The sequence below is a fragment of the Camellia sinensis genome, chromosome 13, assembly GCF_055761805.1.
Source record: "Camellia sinensis isolate YWXY chromosome 13, ASM5576180v1, whole genome shotgun sequence".
Taxonomy (NCBI): Eukaryota; Viridiplantae; Streptophyta; class Magnoliopsida; order Ericales; family Theaceae; genus Camellia; species Camellia sinensis.
The window spans coordinates 141,376,373-141,397,067 of NC_138973.1; the positions used below are offsets into that span (position 1 = coordinate 141,376,373).

The 20,695-nt window shown below is 33.5% G+C and overlaps 2 long non-coding RNA genes across 2 annotated transcripts; both read right to left on the reverse strand.

The window, feature by feature from the left end:
• Positions 1 to 13,833: 13,833 nt before the first annotated feature.
• On the reverse strand, positions 13,834 to 14,314 carry LOC145806072 (uncharacterized). Its single transcript, XR_014348522.1, has 3 exons — positions 14,177 to 14,314; positions 14,024 to 14,083; positions 13,834 to 13,940 (listed from the first exon to the last, which is right to left on the reverse strand). It is a non-coding gene; the product is annotated as an uncharacterized LOC145806072 (long non-coding RNA).
• Positions 14,315 to 17,587: 3,273 nt separating this feature from the next.
• LOC145806052 (uncharacterized) lies at positions 17,588 to 20,172 on the reverse strand. The gene is made up of 3 exons (XR_014348487.1): positions 20,010 to 20,172; positions 19,643 to 19,799; positions 17,588 to 17,735 (listed from the first exon to the last, which is right to left on the reverse strand). It is a non-coding gene; the product is annotated as an uncharacterized LOC145806052 (long non-coding RNA).
• Between the last annotated feature and the right edge of the window lie 523 nt (positions 20,173 to 20,695).

Genomic DNA, 20,695 nt, shown 5'->3' on the forward strand with positions numbered 1-20,695 from the left:
CACATTGTGTCATTATAATCTCTTTTGTGAGCATGCCATGTCAAATCCTTCGCTATTTTTGCTGATTGGAACATCCTTCGAAACCTTGGGATAGGTGGAAAATACCATAAAACTTTTGCAGGCACATCCTTTCTTATTTCAGTGGAATTCTTCTTCAACTTCCATCTGGATGTACCACATGTAGGACATGAAGTTGCATCTTTGTACTCCTTTCTATAGAGTATGCAATCATATGGACATGCATGTATTTTCTCATATCCCATTCCCAATGCAGCAAACATCTTCCCAGCCTCATACATAGATGATGGTATTTCATTGTTCAATGGCAGCATATCACCCAACAACGTCAGTAGGTCTGAAAACCCAATGTGAGATAGGCTATTCGTAGTTTTGAAGTTATACAGTTTAACCAATGCAGATAACTTGGTAAAGTTTGTGCAACCTGGATACAATGGTTTTCGGCATCTTCAAGTAATTTCTTAAACACTACAGGATCAGCCGTGCAATGATCGTATGCATCTTGAACCATTTCTATCATTTCAGCTACAATGTCTGTGGGAGACAGGTCAAATTGTTGTTGGGAAAAATCTTGTTCATTTAAACATGGTAATGTCCCACTAGTGACTGCTTCTCCATGCCATATCCATGTGGTATAACTTTGGTCAACACCATTGAAAAAGAGATGATATCTAATCTCTCGAATAGGTTGGCTTCTCAAGTTTCCACAGACTCTACAAGGACAACGTATGGATTGAAGATCACTTGCACAGATCATAGCAAAATTAAGAAATTGTTCAACTCCATTCTCAGAGTCTTTTGATCTTCTATCCTTGAACATCCAAGATTTGTCCATTTTAAATGTATTTTTGAATACCTATACCAACAAAGAAATTAGAATATAAAATAATAAACTAGAGGCTACACAGTTGATAACATCAAAGGAATGTCATTGAGAAGGCTCAATTTCTTTGATAGAAAATTAAATGCCTCAAGTAAACTTGCAACAAATAAATAAATAAATAAAATACAAGATCTTATAACAAATAATTTATCTGATCTATGAATAATTGCAAAGTCAAAAAAAGAAAAAATAATAATTTCATAAAGTCTAAACAATGGTGGGATAGGGTGAAGCTCAAGATGAAGGAGAGAAAATTTTGGAATATGGTGCCACTAGTGATGCTGTTCAGTTTATGATTTTGTGATCAATTTGAATCAGGTGCTGCAGCTGCTGAGGTAAAGGGTGCTGCAACTGGTGTGGTTTGTTTACTGGGTGTAATTGCTGAGGTTAGAAGGTGTCTGGGTTAGTAGCTGTAGCATTTTTCTGGAGAGCAGCAGGAGCAGTGTGCTTGGTTCTGGAGAACAGCAGCAGCAGTGTGCTTGGTTCTGGACAGCAGTAGCAGCAACAACAGTGTGCTTGGTTCTGGACAACAGCAGCAACTACTGGCGGAACTTCTTACAATTCAAGTACTGGTATTTTTTATGTACGAAAATTTGGTGCTGTGGGGGATGGAATAACAGATGACACAGAGGCATTCAAAACAGCGTGGGACATGGCCTGCTTATTTGAGTCAATGGTCCTCCTTGTTCCCTACAGTTATTCCCTCATGATTCAATCCACAATTTTCACTGGTCCTTGTCAAAGTGGTTTTGTGTTCCAAGTAATTAATGTTGTCATTCTATTCCTCTTGAAACTTTCTTCAAGACTCCAATGGTAAAAAAGACCTATGTCTTTTGGTACTTACATTCTTTTATAGGTTGATGGCACTCTTATGCCACCAGATGGACCTGATTTGTGGCCAGATAGTAACAGTAAGCACCAATGGCTTATCTTCTACAGAATCAATGAAATATCACTGCACGGAGGCGGTCTAATAGATGGGAGGGAAAAGAAATGGTAGGATCTTCCCTGCAAACCCCACAAGGTATTACTGTTCGGTTTATTAACGAATGATTTCGTTGTTAAAAGCACTTCACTAATCCGCTATATGTGCACACAGGGAGCTAACAGAACCACATTGTCAGGACCATGTTATAGTCCAATTGTAAATAAGTCACTTTGCTTAATATCTCTACCTGATTCTCATTCTAACCACTAAAAAAAATGCTCATAATGTGGAGAGCAAAAGGATTTTTTTCCCTACTTGGGGGTTATCATTTCTGATAGAATTATGGTTGAGTTTTTACAATGCACAATGTATTAGGCTATGAGACATTATAGACCTTTAATAACAGGTCAAGGGAACTGGAGAAGAGAAACTAGTATATCAACAAGACAAACTATGCATGAGCAATAGGACAAAATATGCATTATTGGGCAAAATATGCATGAGCAACAGGTCAAACTAGTATATCAAGTAATAGGGACAACATTAACTATGAACTACAAGTAAAAATGACAACATGTTATTGACAGTCCAATTATTATTATTATTATTATTATTATTTTAAAGTTGAATCTGCTAGTAAGGCAAAACTACAGTGCAAAATGTTGAAATTTTTGGATTCTTACATTTGAAGAAATGCTCTCTTTCAAAGCCCTTTCAAATCTTTGATAAAGATGTGCTGAATAGTTAGAAGGATGATACTGAATATACATGAAATAAACACAGCTACACAGAGAGTGTAGGATGTACTTTCCATTGAAATCAATTGGCATCGAATATTCACATAGATTAACAGAAACAAGAGGGGGAAAATAAATATATATAATATAAAATAAAATAAAAAGAGCTAAGAACTAGATTCAATTCAATAAAAAATTCAAATTGATTAGAGTGTTTTATTGTTGTTCCTTTAAATCTTGTCATGGTCAGCTTGTTTTCTCTATTTAAATTGGGTGGGTTTCGTTAAGTTTCACCAACTTCATAATGCTCTTCTAATGCTCCTTTTATAACCATGTTTTGATCCTAATAATATATAAGTATTGTATTGTTCAATAACTATATACCAATTTTCTGTTAGATCAAAAATTATAATATTCTGGGTAGGGATTTAGCAAGATGAATAAAACAAGCTAATAGTGACGGACCCATTTGAATAGAGCATTAAGGCATTAATAAGATCAATCCTTTTTTTGATACAAGGATGGAAAATAGAAAGGAATGAAGGAGTTGAAAATGTAACTACAGGATAAGGACATAATATCTTCTTAGGCTGTTTTGTCAAGCCAGTTGCCATAAGAAAAGAAGTACAAGTGTGTTGCTTGATTTTAGGACAAGAAGCAAGGGGGTTTACTTACCATTGTACATTATAGTTCCCTTACTAGCTTTTAGGAAAATTACAATTTATAGCCACATCAGTTGGTGAGGTTTTACTGAAATTTTACAAAACTAAAATTGCAAATTTTAGTCTAGTTCCCTGCTTAAAGATTGGAATCAAAACCTTCAAAAGTCCCCTTCAAACTTCCATAAATTTAAAACCAAAAAATATATATATATATATGACTAGTGAATTTAGGCACTCAACAGAACGGTGGATTTTAATTAGCTAAAAGATCCATAAAGCCTGCCTCTCCCCAGTCCACTGTTTTATATAGGAACTATAGTAGATTATGCAGAAACGAGCTGAAACAAAGACAGGAATTGCCAAAAAAGCTTACCTTTCATGTATTATATATTATCATAAGAACATAAAATTATATCTGGTTATCATCAACAAATTATTGTATGATAGTTCATACCCCTGTTTTTTTTTGCCTTTGATTTTGTTTCCTAATGATAATGCAAGTTTGGAATACATCTAGAACTTAGCCAATATGCTTACATAATGCAACAATATTTTCATGCCCGTTGAGTAATTCTAACTTTCATTAATTCTATTTGTATTAGTAGGTCCTTAGACTAAGAGCATCTTTAGTGCAGATGTTAAAATTGTTGTTTGAAGTGTACATCTAAGTGCAAGTGACATAAGAGAGAGCTTTTAAAACTGAATAATTATAGCACGTTACTAGGGGGAGACTTTAAACAACTAATTCCCAAGAACTTTCAAAATAAGGCATAACCTACCAAATAAGCAACACCTTGACAGCAAATCCAAAATTCAAGACACATCTATAAATCTAAATCCATATCCATGTCAACCAAAATAAAATGCATATATATATTAGTAAATAAAAGAGCAAAGAAAAACAAATCTGGAGAGTAAATAAGAGAGCAAAGAGAAAGAGAAACTTATCAGTTACCAAAAAGAAAAAGAAAAAATCAGTAAGAATAACCCAATCATGTAGACTCCTCCACCCTCTGTTAAACTTATCAAATACATATCCATACATATGCAGGATGAAGGGTACACACTGTATATATTATACTGAGAAATTCTGAAAATCAGTAAGAACTATTAACTATCACTAGTCACCTTTCTTTAATATTTTCATTGAAATGAGGTTCTGTGATCTTGTCTCAGCTCTCTAATATCATTTGTTTTACTGTTGAATGGCAGATTAAAAAGCTTGCGCTGATGATACAGAAGGTTAAGGACTTCTAAAATCTAAAACTAATTAATCACATTGTCTCTTACATCTTCAAAAACATCTCTTCTAGATTAATTATTATTTAACCGTTTTGAATTTCTTCTTCTGTACTTGTAGAGTAAGCACCTAGTAGTATTTACAGGTGCAGGAATATCAACATCTTGTGGGATACCTGATTTCCGAGGTCCTAAAGGAGTGTGGACACTTCAGGTGAAATCATTTATGGTTCTGTAATTTTTTGATCTGGAGAAGCCAATCTACAACCCTTGTCCTTGTCTTCTCTTCATCTCATTCTAGTGGTTAGTTTGATCTGGTTATGTTGACTTGCAGCGTGAAGGAAAAGACGTGCATGAAGCATCCTTGCCTTTTCATCGGGCAATGCCAAGTATGACACATATGGCTTTGGTTGAACTTGAAAAGGCTAGCTTTTTGAAGTTCGTTATTAGCCAGACTAGTTTATGACTTTATGTTGTTCCTTGTCAAGAAAAGATTGTATGTTCTTTCGTTGTCTCATACGTTTTGTACTTTAAGACTACCTGCGCTTGAGGATGGTTGATGAGAACTCTTTTTACCTCCTCTTTTTTTTTGGAGTATTTTATATTTCATTTCCTCTTTGTTATCTCCTATTAAGCCTTATGCTAATGCAGATGGGCTTTTATATGTGGATTGCTAAGTCTATCGCTCTATCTGCTAGACTTTCTATGATTAATTGTTCAATACTTTATATCTTCTAGAATGTGGATAGCCTACATCTCCGATCTGGAATACCAAGAGAGAAACTAGCAGAATTGCATGGGAACTCCTTCAAGGAAATTTGCTCCAAATGTGGAGTAGAGTAAGTGTAAAATTTTGAATGGTTTCTGTTTCTCATAATCTGTTTTAAGTCAAAGTTAGCAATTTTATCATCTGATATAGAAGGTTAGAATTATCATTTTTTTAGTTCATGGTTTTTAATTCAATTACTTGATGTTTGAAGGTATTTGCGGGATTTTGAGGTGAAGACTATTGGGTTGAAGAAGACATCAAGGAGCTGTTCTGATGTGAAGTGTGGGGCAAAACTTAAGGATATTGTTCTTGATTGAGAGGTAACTATGACTCTCATTTTCATTTGTTGCATTATATTGAAGGGAAGAGCGGTACATGCTCTTATTTCCTCAGCTATTTGTAATTGAAGAGAATCCATTCACAACTTACTCGAAGTTCTATGCAGATGACAAAGGCGGCATACATAAATACTTATACAATTTGTAGTCTAGAAAGCCAAAATAGAACTCTTGTTGCAATGTCAAACTGTGGAGTACATTTTAGTGGTGTTAAAACCTTAAATTGTTGAATCTGATATCTAAGGACTTGTTTGGAGTCAATTTGTCTCTTGTTACTTTGAACTTTGTTTTTGTTTTCTAAATTTTTGGAAACAGAACAGGAAACATCTGTGCAGTAAGATTCTTCTTTACAAAGTTGTTACCATATTCAAATAACAAAATGATTTATTTTTTATTATTTATTTATTTTCCAGAATAGATTGCTTCCAATGCAATCAAAAGCATGGAAAAGCTTTTCGTGAAGTTCTCAATGTTGATGAATGTGGTTAACCTTTTTCTTGTAGGATGTTTTGCCCCCGACAGAGATGAATGCAACTAAAAAACATTGTCGAATGGCTGATATAGCATTGTGTTTGGGGACAAGGTAGATCTTTAGGATCATACATCTTATTGTGCATGTTATTTCTTACTTATGGTTACAAGAGCATAAATACACAGACAGAGAAGAAAACTCTGCAAAATTTGTGATTCTGCTATACCAACAGAAATACACACAAAAGGGGCATAAAAACCAGAGGACTCACCAGGAATTTCAAGAGATTTTTTATTTGAAAGACAAACTTCAATGGTGGTTTGAGTGAGTAACTTCAACGGTGGTTCGGAGCTATGATGAAGAAAATGAACGGCTTCATTTCAACAAGGAGAAGAGATTCAATCTTGTTGGGAAAGGCAATGGTGGTTCAGAGCTGAGATGAAGAAAATGAACGGTTTCGTTTCATCAAGGAGAAGAGATTCTAATGTTGGGAAAGTCAAGAGTCATGCTCAATGATGGCACAGAATAGGCGCCAACTTGGAATCAGATTTTATATAAAAATGAAATAGAAATATTTTATTCAATCACACCTATGATTAAAATACATATATAATCACACTTATTTAAAAAGTGTGATTAAAATAAAATGAAATCGATACGATCACACCTATTTAGGGAGTGTGATTAAAATACATATATAATCACACTGATTTAAAAAGTGTGATTAAAATATATATAATCACACTTATTTAAAAAGTATGATTAAAAATAAATATTATATATAATGACATTTAATTAAAAAGTGATATAAAAATAAATATAATCACATGTTAATTAAAAGGTATGATTAAAAAATATATATATATATATATATAATCACACTTAATTGAAAAGTGACATAAAAAATAAATATTATCACACTCAATCAAATCAAGTGTGGTCAAAATATCAATCAAATTTTTTTTAGGGTAAATTACACTAATAGTCCCTATAGTTTGGTTTCTAACTTTTCAATTGTGACACATTTGACCCTGAATTTTGAATTTTGTTCCAAATAAGGACAATTGAAAATATCATTAGATTTTTCAAGGGTAAAATCATCAATTTGATAAAATATAAACTAATTTGAGAAAAATAAATGTCAAACAAATATTTTTGAATTTTTAAAAATTATTTTTACCAACTAAAAATAAAATTATGTAAAATTGATAAATCGTTTAGACATTTATTTATTTTTGTACCAAATTAATTTTTTTTATTTGTTTGGATAATGATCATGTAAAATTAATTTTTTAAAATTAATCGTGTAATTTTTATTAATTTTTATCAATTTTACATAATTTTATCATTGGTGGATAAAAAAAAAATTTAAAAATTTAAAATATTTTTTTGACATTTATTTTTGTCAAATTAGTTCATATTTTATTAAATTGATGATTTTGCCCTTGAAATTAAACAATGGTATCTTCAATTATCTTTATTTGGAACAAGATTCAAAATTCAGGATCAAATGTGTCTAAATTGAAAAGTCAAGGACTAAAGTGACACGAGTCCCAAACTATAGGAACCGTTAGTGTAATTTGCCCTTTTTTTTAATCACACTTCCATTAAAAGTGAGATATTTTTATTTACCACGGCTTGCATTTACTGTATGTCGTTAATGTGAATCCGTGAAAACCCAGTTTTGTTGTAGTGAGGAGAAGAGACCTATGTGTTTGTGAAATTCAACCTTGTTGGGGATGGAAAGAGTTGTCCTCTGTCATTCATGGGTGTAGAATAGAGGCGCAAATTTGGAAATTGTATATTTTATATAAAAATCAAATTGAAATATTTTATACAATCACACCTATTTAGGGAGTGTGATTAAAAAGCAGTAATGTATATATAATCACACTTTAATTAGAATGTGTGATTAAAAAATATGTATATAATCACACTTTAATTAGAATGTGTGATTAAAAAATATATATATAATCACACTCAATTAAAAAGTGTGATTAAAAAGTAGCAATGTATATATAATCACACTTTAATTACAATGTGTGATTAAAAAATATTTTTATAATCACACTTATTTAAAAAATGTGATTAAAAAGTAGTAGTGTATATATAATCACACTTTCTAATTAAAGTGTAATTAAAAAATATATAAATATATAATCACACTTTAATTAGAATGTGTGATTAAAAAATATATTTATAATCACACCTATTTAAAAAGTGTGATTAAAAAGTAGTAGTGTATATATAATCACACTTTCTAATTAAAGTGTGATTAAAAGATATATATTTAATCACACTTTAATTAGAATGTATGATTAAAAAATATATTTATAATCACACTTATTTAAAAAGTGTGATTAAAAAGTAGTAGTGTATATATAATCACACTTTAATTAGAAGGTGTGATTAAAAAAATATATATATAATCACACTTAATTGAAAAGTGACATAAAAAATAAATATTATCACACTCAATCAAATTAAGTGTGATAAAAATATCAATCTAATTTTTTTATCACACTTCCAATAAAAGTGAGATCTTTTTTTTTTTTTTCTCAAAGTGTGATCTTTAACTATTTTTGTAGTAGTGTAGATAGATAGATGTGCCTGACATACATACAATTTCTACGGGCATACATACAATATTGATTTTACTTATATAATTATATGGAAATTGTATGTATGCCTGTAATGTCGTAGTGTATTATGGGCATACATATATTGAACAAAAAGAAAAAAAATAAAATAAAATAAACAAAATAGAGAGAAAAATAAAAATGAGAGAAAATAAAAAAAATAATAAAAGAGGGAGGAATGTGGGATCATGAGATCATGAAAGAATAGGTGAGAAAAGGAAAAAGTAAGAGACAGAAGTGGGAAAGTAAAAAATGTACATGTAGGACTTTTTTTAGAAAACATATCCCAGCCATTCTTTTATAACTTGAACTGATATGAACAATCAAAATGTACTAGTAGGACAAAAATATGTTGAAGATTAAAAAATCGTCCTGCTTTATTATATAAATGCCATAATTAACTTTATGATATTTGGCAAAGGCTTTTTTCAGCTTTTTGGGCTAAATTCACAAAATAACAAAATATGCTAAAATAGCCAATAAGACAAGATATCACATCAAATCCATAATCATTTCATTTTTTTTCTCACAAACATCACATCCAAATACAAAAAAAAAATCATACTATCTTCCCAAACACAAATTTTAACCTACTAAAATAATCAAAAACTAAAATAACCTACTAAAATAGCAACTTCCCAAACACCCACATAGTTTTCTTGTTGTCTACCTTTACCTTGCCTATATATCGGCTTTTCATTGTATTGTAAGATGCACACAATATTGAATATATACATGATATATAGGCCTCTGCATTGTATTGTAAGATACACAATATACATGTAATATAATATTCTTTTTCTCTCCCTCAAAACAAAATGATAGAGATAGTTGTGATAGGAATAAATTAGAAGATAGAGGAAGATATCACTATAAAACGATACTGAAAATAAAATATGGCGGTGGGATAAGTTGAGGTCCGATGAGTGACCAAGGCAAGACTGTTGCCGCCAGCCGATGAAGTGAAATTATTAAGCACTTAACCTAGATCTAATACCATGTTACACTATCTAAAAGAAAAAAAAAAATTATATTACGTGTTTATTTAAGCCTTGTTTGGCATAACCTATTTTAGTCCATCTTTCACTACAAGAATTTGCATTTTTTGCAACGCAACAAAATATGTTGCTAAAAGGAAAAATTCGTTGGCAAAGAGTTTTGCCAACACACAAAGCTACGTTGGCAACCCGTAGGCAAAAGTGAGTTGGCAAAAGTTTTTGCCGACGAAATTATCATTGCGTCGGTAAAAGTAATACCTTTAGCGACGAACATAGTCGTCGTTAAAAGCCTTCATCCATCGTTGGCAATTTACCTTGCGTCGGTAAAAGTCATTCAAATATGATAATTGTGTGGCACTTTTCGCGACACAAATTTACATGGGCGAAAAATATACTTTTAGCAACAAAATATATGTCGGCAAAAGTAAACTTTTGGCGACACATTTACGTCGGTAAATGTTGCCATTTGGCTACGATTTGTTTGTCGATAAAGCTTCACTTTTGGCAACGACAAACTAATATTGGCAAAAAATACACTTTTAGCAACACAATATGAATGGGCAAAAGTAAACTTTTGGCAACACATTACGTCGGTAAATATTGCCATTTGCCGACAATTTGTTTATCGATAAAGGTTTACTTTTGGCAACGACAAATTGGCATTGGCTAAAAATACACTTCTAGCAACACAATATGAGTAGGCAAAAATAAACTTTTGGCGACACATTTACCAACAAAAATAATTGAAAATAATTTATATATTTTTATAAGATTTACAGATTTACAAGAGGCATCCCTCAGGCACCACTATTACAAACTAATAACATTGATAGGAAATCACCTAAAGTTGATGTGCAAGCAAAAAAACACTTCTGATACTGCTTTTAGAAGCAGTGTATAAAACCTAAAAGGGTAAACTCACTAAAATACCCAAATACATCCAAATTGTGAACCCACAGTAGAGACATCATATAACAAAATGAAAGCATGAAACTAACAAAGATATGCAAAACGGCATGACAAATCACCCACAAACTTATGCAGTAGACCAGCATCCAGTAGCAGCTGCGTCACAGAAACATTGCGGCAGCAGCGGCCCAGCAAGCATCAGCCACCAGGGCAGCGGCAGCAGCAGACCAACAGCTGCAGCAGACCAGCAAGCAGCAGCATCAGCCACCAGCCAAAAAGAGGATCTGGTAGCAGCCTCTATTGATCAATGACAACTTTAAAACAAAACCCAATTAGCTTTTTTGCCCTCTCTCATATTCCTGTGTTGTTTGATCTCAAACCTGCAAACAACCTGTACAACACCATCTGAAGCACTTAGCAAAGGAAAGCAAAAAAGGATATCCCAAAAAATCTAAATCTTTAAACAAACAAACTCATATATTTGTCCATATTAAAACTATTCCCAGAAAGTAGACAATAAAATTAGTTGATTTTTCATGTAAGCATAATTTCCCAATTTCAAAAAGTGCACATCCCTAACCTATATCACAAATGCATTATGAATTGGCAACCGATAGCAACGCACTGCATCAATATGTACTAAGATATATCACATTTACAAAGTAACTGAACAACTCTAGGGCTGAAGTTAAAGTAACCCAACAGGGATTTGATTAAAATCCATTACAATTCAAGGACATGCCTCCAGCCATGATTTTAAGATTTCACAAGGACAACCACTCCGAGCCTAGCAGCACTCATGTGGTACCTAATGTTTTTTTTAATATTATTTCCCAGTTGCTACCCAGAGTTCAAAATCTCGTTTCCACTACTATTGCATTCATCTTAACTATTTCACACTATAAACCCCTAATATCGAATCCTGGCTTGCACACTTTTTTTTTTTCTTCTGAAAAGTATTGCACACAACAATTTATTGTATGTGTTTGACAACCCCCACAGGGAACCTACTAGTTCTGGTAGTTAGTGCCTTGCCAATTACTTTTTTTTTTTTTTTTTTTTTTCTTTTGAGCCTAGGTCTTACATTTGATTGGTTGAGATCATGTGCTAACCTACTTGACACATGTTCTTAAACATTCATGCATTTCTCCTACGCGTAGATGGAATTACTAGTAAGTGTTTGTGCAAGGCTACCAAACTAAGAACGAATAGATGGAATTACTAGTAAGTGTTTGCGTGAGGCTGTTATTCTCAAGGTAGTTGTAGACCAGAATTCTATGATCTTCATCCATGCAACAGCCATAGAGCTTGACTAAATTTTGGTGCTCTATATCTGAAATCACTCTCATCTCTGTCAAGAACTCCTTTACTCCTTGACTTGATTCAAGTGAAAGAACCTTTATAGCAGCAATATTCCCATTTTACGCCGTCCCTAACCATCAATAAGCAAATTTTATTTGAAAACAAGGTGTTAGTCTCCAGAAGCAAGACCATAAATTAGTATTTTATTATATGATGATAAAGTAAGCATTCTTGTGGAAATATGTCAACCAAATATACGCCTATTACCTTATGATCCATGCTTTCCAGAGCTAGCAGGGCATCGTCTTGACTAGTGTACTGAATAAAAGCATACCCCTTTGACCTCTTCACCTTTTCATCCATAACAAGCTTAACTGTCAGTGCAACTAGATAGAATTAGCAAACTTGAAGCATGTAATGGAACAAATAGGTCGACAGGACACTTTCTTTTTCTTCTTTTCATGAACCAAGGAAAAAAATATATGATTAAGAAGTGCATCTTTATCCAACTCAGCACAGAAAACTGCTGCAAAATGAACTCCCAATCCTAATACAATACCAGACCAGTAGTGCAGCAGAACATCAAAACCAGACTCTCTCAGCACTGCCTCACTCCATTTTGTAATCCAAGAGCATAACAAAACAGGTCAGCAACAAAACAGATCACCACAGGCTGTAGTACAGATCAGCAATAACAAGCTCTAGTATAAGCAGCAGAACAGCACAGCAAAAGCAAGACCAATTTGTCACCATTCAAGAATCAAAAAAATCAACAATGTGCAGTGTGCAAGCAAACACACCATATCAATGGCAAATTTTCAATTTCACCAAATAGCCACAGATTATACTTTAAAATAATAGCAAGTATAACCCAGCTGATAATCCCATATCTCATCTACCATCCCAAAACTAGGCTATTACCCAAAACATGCATGACACTGGTGTCGTCCCCATTAAAGTGAAAAAAATATATATTATCCAAAAGCATCTTATTATGATCGGAAAATAAAGCCACAACCACTACAAGAATATTATATAAGAGCTCGAACGAATGAGATGAACAGGCATACCTGGAGAAAGATAGGAAGCAATGGTTGAAGAGCTTTAGGGAGACATAATCCAGGTATAAGAACTGGCCCTCTCTGCATGCAAGAAAAAGATTAATTTGACTATGCCCCAAAAAAAAATTAGGCCCAAGGAAATTATAGTGATTATGGTTCACAGTGTCATCTACGAGTGATTATTTATACTGCAATAAAACCATACTAACTTTCCTTTTCCTACGCTCTTTATCTCTGGATGTAGAAACTGCATCACGAACTAACTTTATATATGAAGGAAGGACTTCCTTAGGAACTGAGCCGACAACTCTAGACAAAGCTTCCCAAGCAACCTGTTGAACAAATGGTAAGAAACAACATGCACCACAGAGGAGCAAAAGAAAACCACAGATTATTTATATGGAATTACCGCAACTGTAGCTGAATCTGAATCACTGAGCAAAACAATCAGGGTGGTTATCACATTCGGAGCTTTCATCAACCAAATATAACTTGCTGTTTTTGAAGAAGTATCCAAGCAGATATGAAGAACTTCGTCTAATTGAAGCCTGCAACCAAAAAACAGTCACAAAAGAGAGATGGACAGAGAGGATGAAAACAATATTAACCAAAAAATTCAGCAAAAACATACCCGATGATCACCAACCCCTTTAAGAAGTTCTGATATCAATGGTTCTATACCTTCCTCATCAATGACTAAGACAACAGTCTCTGCAGCCTTCTTTGCCAAATTTTGGACTTCCTAAATTTTCAAAGAGCACCGGAGAATTATTGATTACCATAGTAAAAGGATTAAAATAAAGCAAGAAATATAAGATGATATCAAAAACAAATACTACCAAAACAAGTTATAATTATAGAGTTTCATACCATGTTACCATCATCCATTGCAGTGAGTAAAGCTGGAACAACAGTACTGAGCTGGAAGTCCAAACCAGGACCTGCAACCTCAGCTAGAGCTCCCAAAGCATGTGCATTGAAGGCCCTGGATACATATCCAAAGGTGTTAGAAAAAAATAGGATTAAAAACTGTATCAGTTTACCAAAAATGGAGGTCTCTATGCATACGAAAGAGGAGGATGGACCAGCTTGGGCAAGATATGAGGCAAAACAGCAGCAGTCCTGACACTGAAGTTAACATGCAAAGAAATTTAAGGACCACAAAACAGCTTAAAAACAACAAGAAGTCCAGCATTTAATCTAAGAAGTGGAATATCTTACTTTAAGATTTGTTTGAGGCCATCAAGGGCAGTATCAGAGGCTTCATCATCCTCCAAAGCATGCAAGAGTGTTGGGACAATCTCATCAATTGCTTGCAATCCGGCACTCTACATTATGGCAATTTATTATACATTTTTCTGCTCCAGAGTACCATGTTAAAAATAAAATCAAAATGACTAAAAAAAATTAGGAAAGAGCACCTTGTAAAGTGTGTTGAATGCTAAGCCTGCCAACTCACGAACCTCGGGCATGCTATTAAAGAAATACAAGAAACATAATATAGCATACACCAAAGATTAGAGAGAAGTGGAATAGATTAGGTGAACCAGCAAATCAGAGCAATTGATCAACAAACCTATCACAAAGGGCTGTACGGATGGCAGGAATGAGCTCATCCATGAAACTCAACAACTGACTCTTACCAGCACTGACCATCACTTCACTCAGACCAATACATACTCCCTGTTGGTGGAGAGAAAATTGGATTTGCGGACTAAAACAAAAATTAAAAAATGAGAGATTAATAGATATAAAACTAAATTGTTTTCTTTATCATTGTATCCTATGTTATTTTGTTCACACTTATAATGTCTTTTATATGTGCCTAAGTGATGGACACTTGAGTATACCAATTGTCCGAAGTATTTTCGGGTCTAGAAAGATCTGACATGTCAGTGTCAACAAGGACATGCCACCCTCTTAGAAGTGTGTATGTGCTTCTTAGATCACTACTACAATTTACATTGCCTATGCTACGCTATTAATTAAGATAAACAGTCATGATATCCATACTAATTTAAAACAACACCAAGAATGTAAACAATAACAAGTGAAAAAAGAAAAGAGGAAAATGTTGCCAACATATATTTTTTCTGCAATAAGTCAACCAAATGTTGCCAAAACAAGAGAAACCTATTTGTCAGCCATGTCTTCAGAGATTCTCATCAAGCCCAGTGCAAACAAGAAAATAAGATCCACAAAGTAGAATTTAAAGGTCAAAAGCCTCACTTGTCTTCTGCTAGCATTAGGGTCTTTAGCCCTCGTGATAAAATTGGAATGATTAAAGGTAGAACTCTTTCCCCAAGCTTTCTAACAAGCTCACCAAGTGATCGTCCAGCAACCTGAAAATACAAGAGCAACTGAATTTATTATTTGGGACTGTACAAAACCCTATCATAGCTTAGAAAACACTACAAGAAGAATAGTAGACCTGTCTCCTTTCAGAGGATGATGATGCAAGAGAAGTAATTAAAGTATTCATCAAAACTGGCATTATTTCCTTCAGAGTCTTGGGAGCATTTGCAACTATGGTCTTTCACACATGTAATGCAGCCTGCACGAGAGAGAGAGAGAGAGAGAGAGGAGCACACTTACAGTCTACATGTTCAAAAACCAAAAGGTAACAAACAAAGCAATCCATTATATTAACAGCAGCATTACCTGGTGCACTGTTAAGCTCACATCAGTTCGAAGCATGTATAATGCAGCAAGAACGTCATTACGCTTTTCTCTTCTGAGAACCTCAATAATAGCACGCCCTTGTGCCTCAGTACTTGCTCCTTCATCATCACTACCACCCTCAAGAAGTGCTTTTCCAGAGGTTCCAGCAACCTAGAAGAAACAGACCATGTCGAGGAAAAAACAAGAAGAAATTCCACAAAGCTAACTTTGAAAAGGACGAGCAGCATATACCTTGAACAAGAGATCACCCAACAATTCTACAGAACTTTGTCGGATATGCCAGCTATCACTGAAAATACCATCCTCTACAGCTAGAAGGAGCAGGGGCAAAGATCTGACATGAACACAAAAAAGTGAAAACATAGCTATCTGGTTCCTCAAATTGTCAAACATGAGGGACCCACTTCTATTATGAATAATTCAATAACTTGCATACTTGCTGAGATCACTTATCATATTGAATAACCCATGAACCCTCTTAAGTTTCAACCAAATCATCTTGCATTCATGCTTTTGAACTGATGCATTTATTTATTACTTGTCACGTTCATCAAATCCTATGCTAATTCACTCACCAAAGCAAATGCCATAACTAACATTTTTACTGTTTTGACAAAGAAATTGGACTGCGCCTAGAGAGGTGGCTAACTTTTTTAAAAAAAAAAAAAAAAAAAAAAAAACCCTTCATTTACAAAGCCGAAACACTTGCACTTTTAACTGCGACCTTCGTGTCTTAACACCAACTAATCATCAGGAACCAAGGTTTCCTTTGCTTCATATATCTCTAGACCCAAACAATATAGTTGTTCACTAAATGACACATGCAGTCGTGCAGCATTTGATGGTTCCATATTATTTATCTATTTTTTCCAAGCAAGGATGAAAACATAGTAAAAAAATCCTGTCAGGTTTTTGATCCCTCAAATAACCGAGTTCCAAAAAATGAGTTCCCAGCATATGTCTACACAACCTATCAATCTTTCTTCAAATGAAAGAACAAATCTTGAAACCCCACACAAGCAAACAAACACACAAACTCTCTTCAAAGAGAATAGCAACAAAATTAAGGCTTCAAGCACGCCAAGTAGAAACCAAAACTTTTTTTTTCCTATTCCTATGCTACAATAAATAAGAAGCAACAAATTTAAACATCTGATCTCTAAGTTGTAATCCAGCACAGGGATCAACAACATTCAAAAAAAAAAAAAAAAACACTTATGCTACTTCTCTTAGAATAAGGGCCCTTTTTTTAGGGGAGTCCCCTATATCTGATAGTCCGCAAGCACATATTAGAGAAATGTTCAAATGTCCCATCACCCAAAACATAGATAAATCAAGAGTCTTACTTGAGACCCATAAAGTCACCCACAATTATGTGGCATGCATTCTGACAAATGTATTTAATTTTACAGGAATCAACAGAATCCATGTAGCAATCCACATCATTGTGGTAAATATAAGGTTGAGATTTTAGGGATTTCAAGCTTTTTCTCAATTCTAAATTGTTTATTAGAAAAAACAAAACAACCCAAATATACCCAAAATAGATCATTTGCATTGCATTCCTCTTAAAATATAGTTAGCGGAACCTAGAAGTCCTTCAAATGTCATGAATGTCATATCGCCAGCCTTAAACCGTTGTTCTCTGTATGAGAAATGAAGAGAAATATATATAAATATATTAAAAAAATTTAATCTTCAATTAAAGAGAGGCAAGATCATGTCCATGAATCAAAAGTCCCAACAAATCATATACGAAAAATTCATATACATGGATAAGAGTACGAGTGTATTACCCGTTTTCGAGGAGAATCAGCTTGCGAAGAAAGAAAATTCATGAGAAAACAATGCTTCTAAAAAGCAATCAAACGTTAATAAACAAATAACCTAGAAATCAATATATATATATATATATATATATTTATATGTATAGAGAGATCAAGAGCTTACCATATTCGGGGAACTAAGAACCCTAATCGCAAGAGGGTTTGCTGAATGGGGGAGTGGGAGAGAGGCCCTTCTAGGTCAAGCGTTCTTCTAAGGTGGGGGGGAGCATTAATTTGGTGCGCTTGGGCATTGGTTTGCTCGTTGTGGAACTCTGCTCCCAATGTAGCAATTGATTAGGTTTCTTTTAATTTCAAGCTTAAACTGGAGAAAATTTAAAGGGAAAAATTATTTGTTGATTCTGGGGCGTGACGTGACTATGTCCTAGGCTAATCATAAATTTCTATATCTCTTTATTTCTCAATCACTTAATATAAAATCATAGACTTCATCTCTTTTATCAATTACAATTATGTAGACCTCCACGTGGCATTGCCTCTAGACTAACCAATAACTTCTCATTTAAAGATGTCATTATCAGTCTCGTTTTGATAATTCAAATTTTTATTTTGTAAATCTCTCCATCTATATCATTTATAGAAAAAAAAATTAATTTGATAATTGTAACTTTTTTTTTTTTTTTGTCATACTTATCTTTGAAAAAAATGAATGATGAATAAATTATTTAAGATAGACCATTAATTTTTTAAAGATAAACATTATAAAATGAAATTTACTATGATTATACATAAAATGCCCTCTACAAAATAACGGTTTAAATTGTTAAAATAAGACTTATGATAGGTCTTACTGGCCTTCAAATTTTTAAACTTAAGAGATGCCTAATAATGCAGAAGCACTAGATATTCAAAAAATATTACTAAGAAAATATAATCAATAATCTATATTTCATAGGTGAGGCTCACATCTTAATAATTTCAAATTTACACCACATACTCACTTTTGAAATAAAATTAAGAATAAATTTTCATAATGCATAGCATTTTTGGTTTGGAATCTAAGGTTGAACATATGTACTTGTTTACAGTTAACAATAGGGGTGTACACAGATCGAATTGGTCCATTTTAAAGTAAACCAGAAGCTGAACCGTTTTTTACAGTTTCAAAAAAATTAGAACTATAATCAAAGCGTCAACCTGTGAAATCAGACCAAAACCAAACCATAGAAAGTAGTTTTGGTTTGGTTCAGCTCAATAAATGCAATAAAAAAGCACTAAGCCTATGTAACTGAGTATGCCCTTTCAAATTGTCCCTATTGTAATGGAAATTCTTTAATTCAAGATTAGCTGGGTATTAGATTTATTACTCTTAATTTTATTTGTTCAATTAAAATAATTGAATAACCAAACAAACAGGAAAAGTAAACCAAAAGCCGAAAAGAAAAGGCAAAAGGTTAATTTCTTTCCAAGTACCGAAAAAGCCTATTAAAGAACAAAATGCGAGAAAAACTTTGCTCTGACCAAAACCTAATCCCAAATTCTCATCAGAGTGTGCTAAAGAAATAATTGAAAGATAATCAAATTAAATGAATTTAAACACCTTAAATAACAAAAAAATATATATTATAATTACACGGAATCGACAGAGTCACACGAAATCGACAGAGTCATGGAGGTTGATGACAGACCTTAATTTATCAAAATGCAGCGAACATACAGGCATTGCAATTTCACATTGAAAGTCACTAAGGTTTTCCTGAAAAGCTATATAAAAAAAATAATAATAATAAGATCAAACAAAGGTGCGAAAGCAGATTGAATTTGAACTAAGATGCATGTATCAACATGAAACGAATGCACATCAATTTGTCTAATTAAATCATAACACTTCTCATCTAACGATCAAACAAAAACTAATTAGCAGAGAATTAAAAAATAAATACAAAAAAAACTAGAATCGAATTATCTTTGAATCTGAACTAAGATGCATATATCAACATGAAACGAAAACGCGTCAATTTGTCTAATTAGATCATAAGACTTCATCTAACTATCAAACAAAGAATTAAACAAAAAATGCTAACTAGAATAGAACTTTACCTTTTGTCTAATTATATCATAACACTTGTAATTAGCAAAGAATGAAACAAAAAAGCTAACTAGAATCGAATTTATAACAGCAAAATACAAATGAAATCAAGCACAACATTACTTTAATTACCTAACATTGAGAATGCGAGGCTCGAGAAAATCATGTATGATTGGAGGCAATCGAATAGGGGATCCAGATCATGAGGTGTTGTTCGAAATAGAGATATAATGGCGAGAAAATATTGAGGTCGGAGATTGGAATTTGCACCATGGACAACTAATAATCACTAGTAAGAAGAGAAGAGACATCCACAATCAGATTGCTGAAGCAGAAAGTGCAGAAGGTGTGAAAGTGGGTGGGTCGATTTGGGGGTGGGTTTGCTTGAAGGTATGCGAAAAAAACCCTAGAGGCCGAAATTGGGGGAATAGAGATAGAGATACAAAGATACAGAGAGAGAGAGAGAGAGAGAGAGAGAGAGAGAAATATGAAGACATACTTGGGGGTAGTGCTCCAATGGTGGATCGTAATGTGAGATAAGAAGAGAATGGTTGCTGGTTTGCGATGGTGACATCAATGGCGGTGGTGGTCGTCGAGGCAATGGTGAGCGGCGGTGGCCATGCGATGATGTGCGACGATGGACGATTGACGGACACTATGTGGTCCTGTGCGGTATTAAGATGAGCAACGGTGGCTTCGACATTGATGCTCTACATATTTGAGCCCTTGCCGGTGGGATGTGAGTGATTCTGAGCCGCACGAAGATATAAGATGCAGATGGGGAGAGAGTTGAGCGTGAAAATGAAAAGAAAAATCAGAGGCACCAAGATATCATAAAATTTGGGGATTTTGGGCACCAAGGGCTTGACAAAAAGGAGGGTTTTTTTTTTTTTTTTTTTTCTTCTTCTTGTAGTGTTTTTATCTTTTTATCTTTTTTGGGTCACATCAATCAAAATCTACTCTTAATTTTTTTACACATCTCTTCATTAAAAGTCAAAAAGTACACTTATTTAGAACATCCCAAACCATCCCTTAATATTGTGTGTATCTTACAATGCAATGAAGAGGCCTATATATAGGCAATGTAAGTGTGGGCAACAAGAAAGTTATGAAAATATCTTAATATGATAAAATCTAATATACACACACACACATATATATATATATACAAAATATTCACGAACA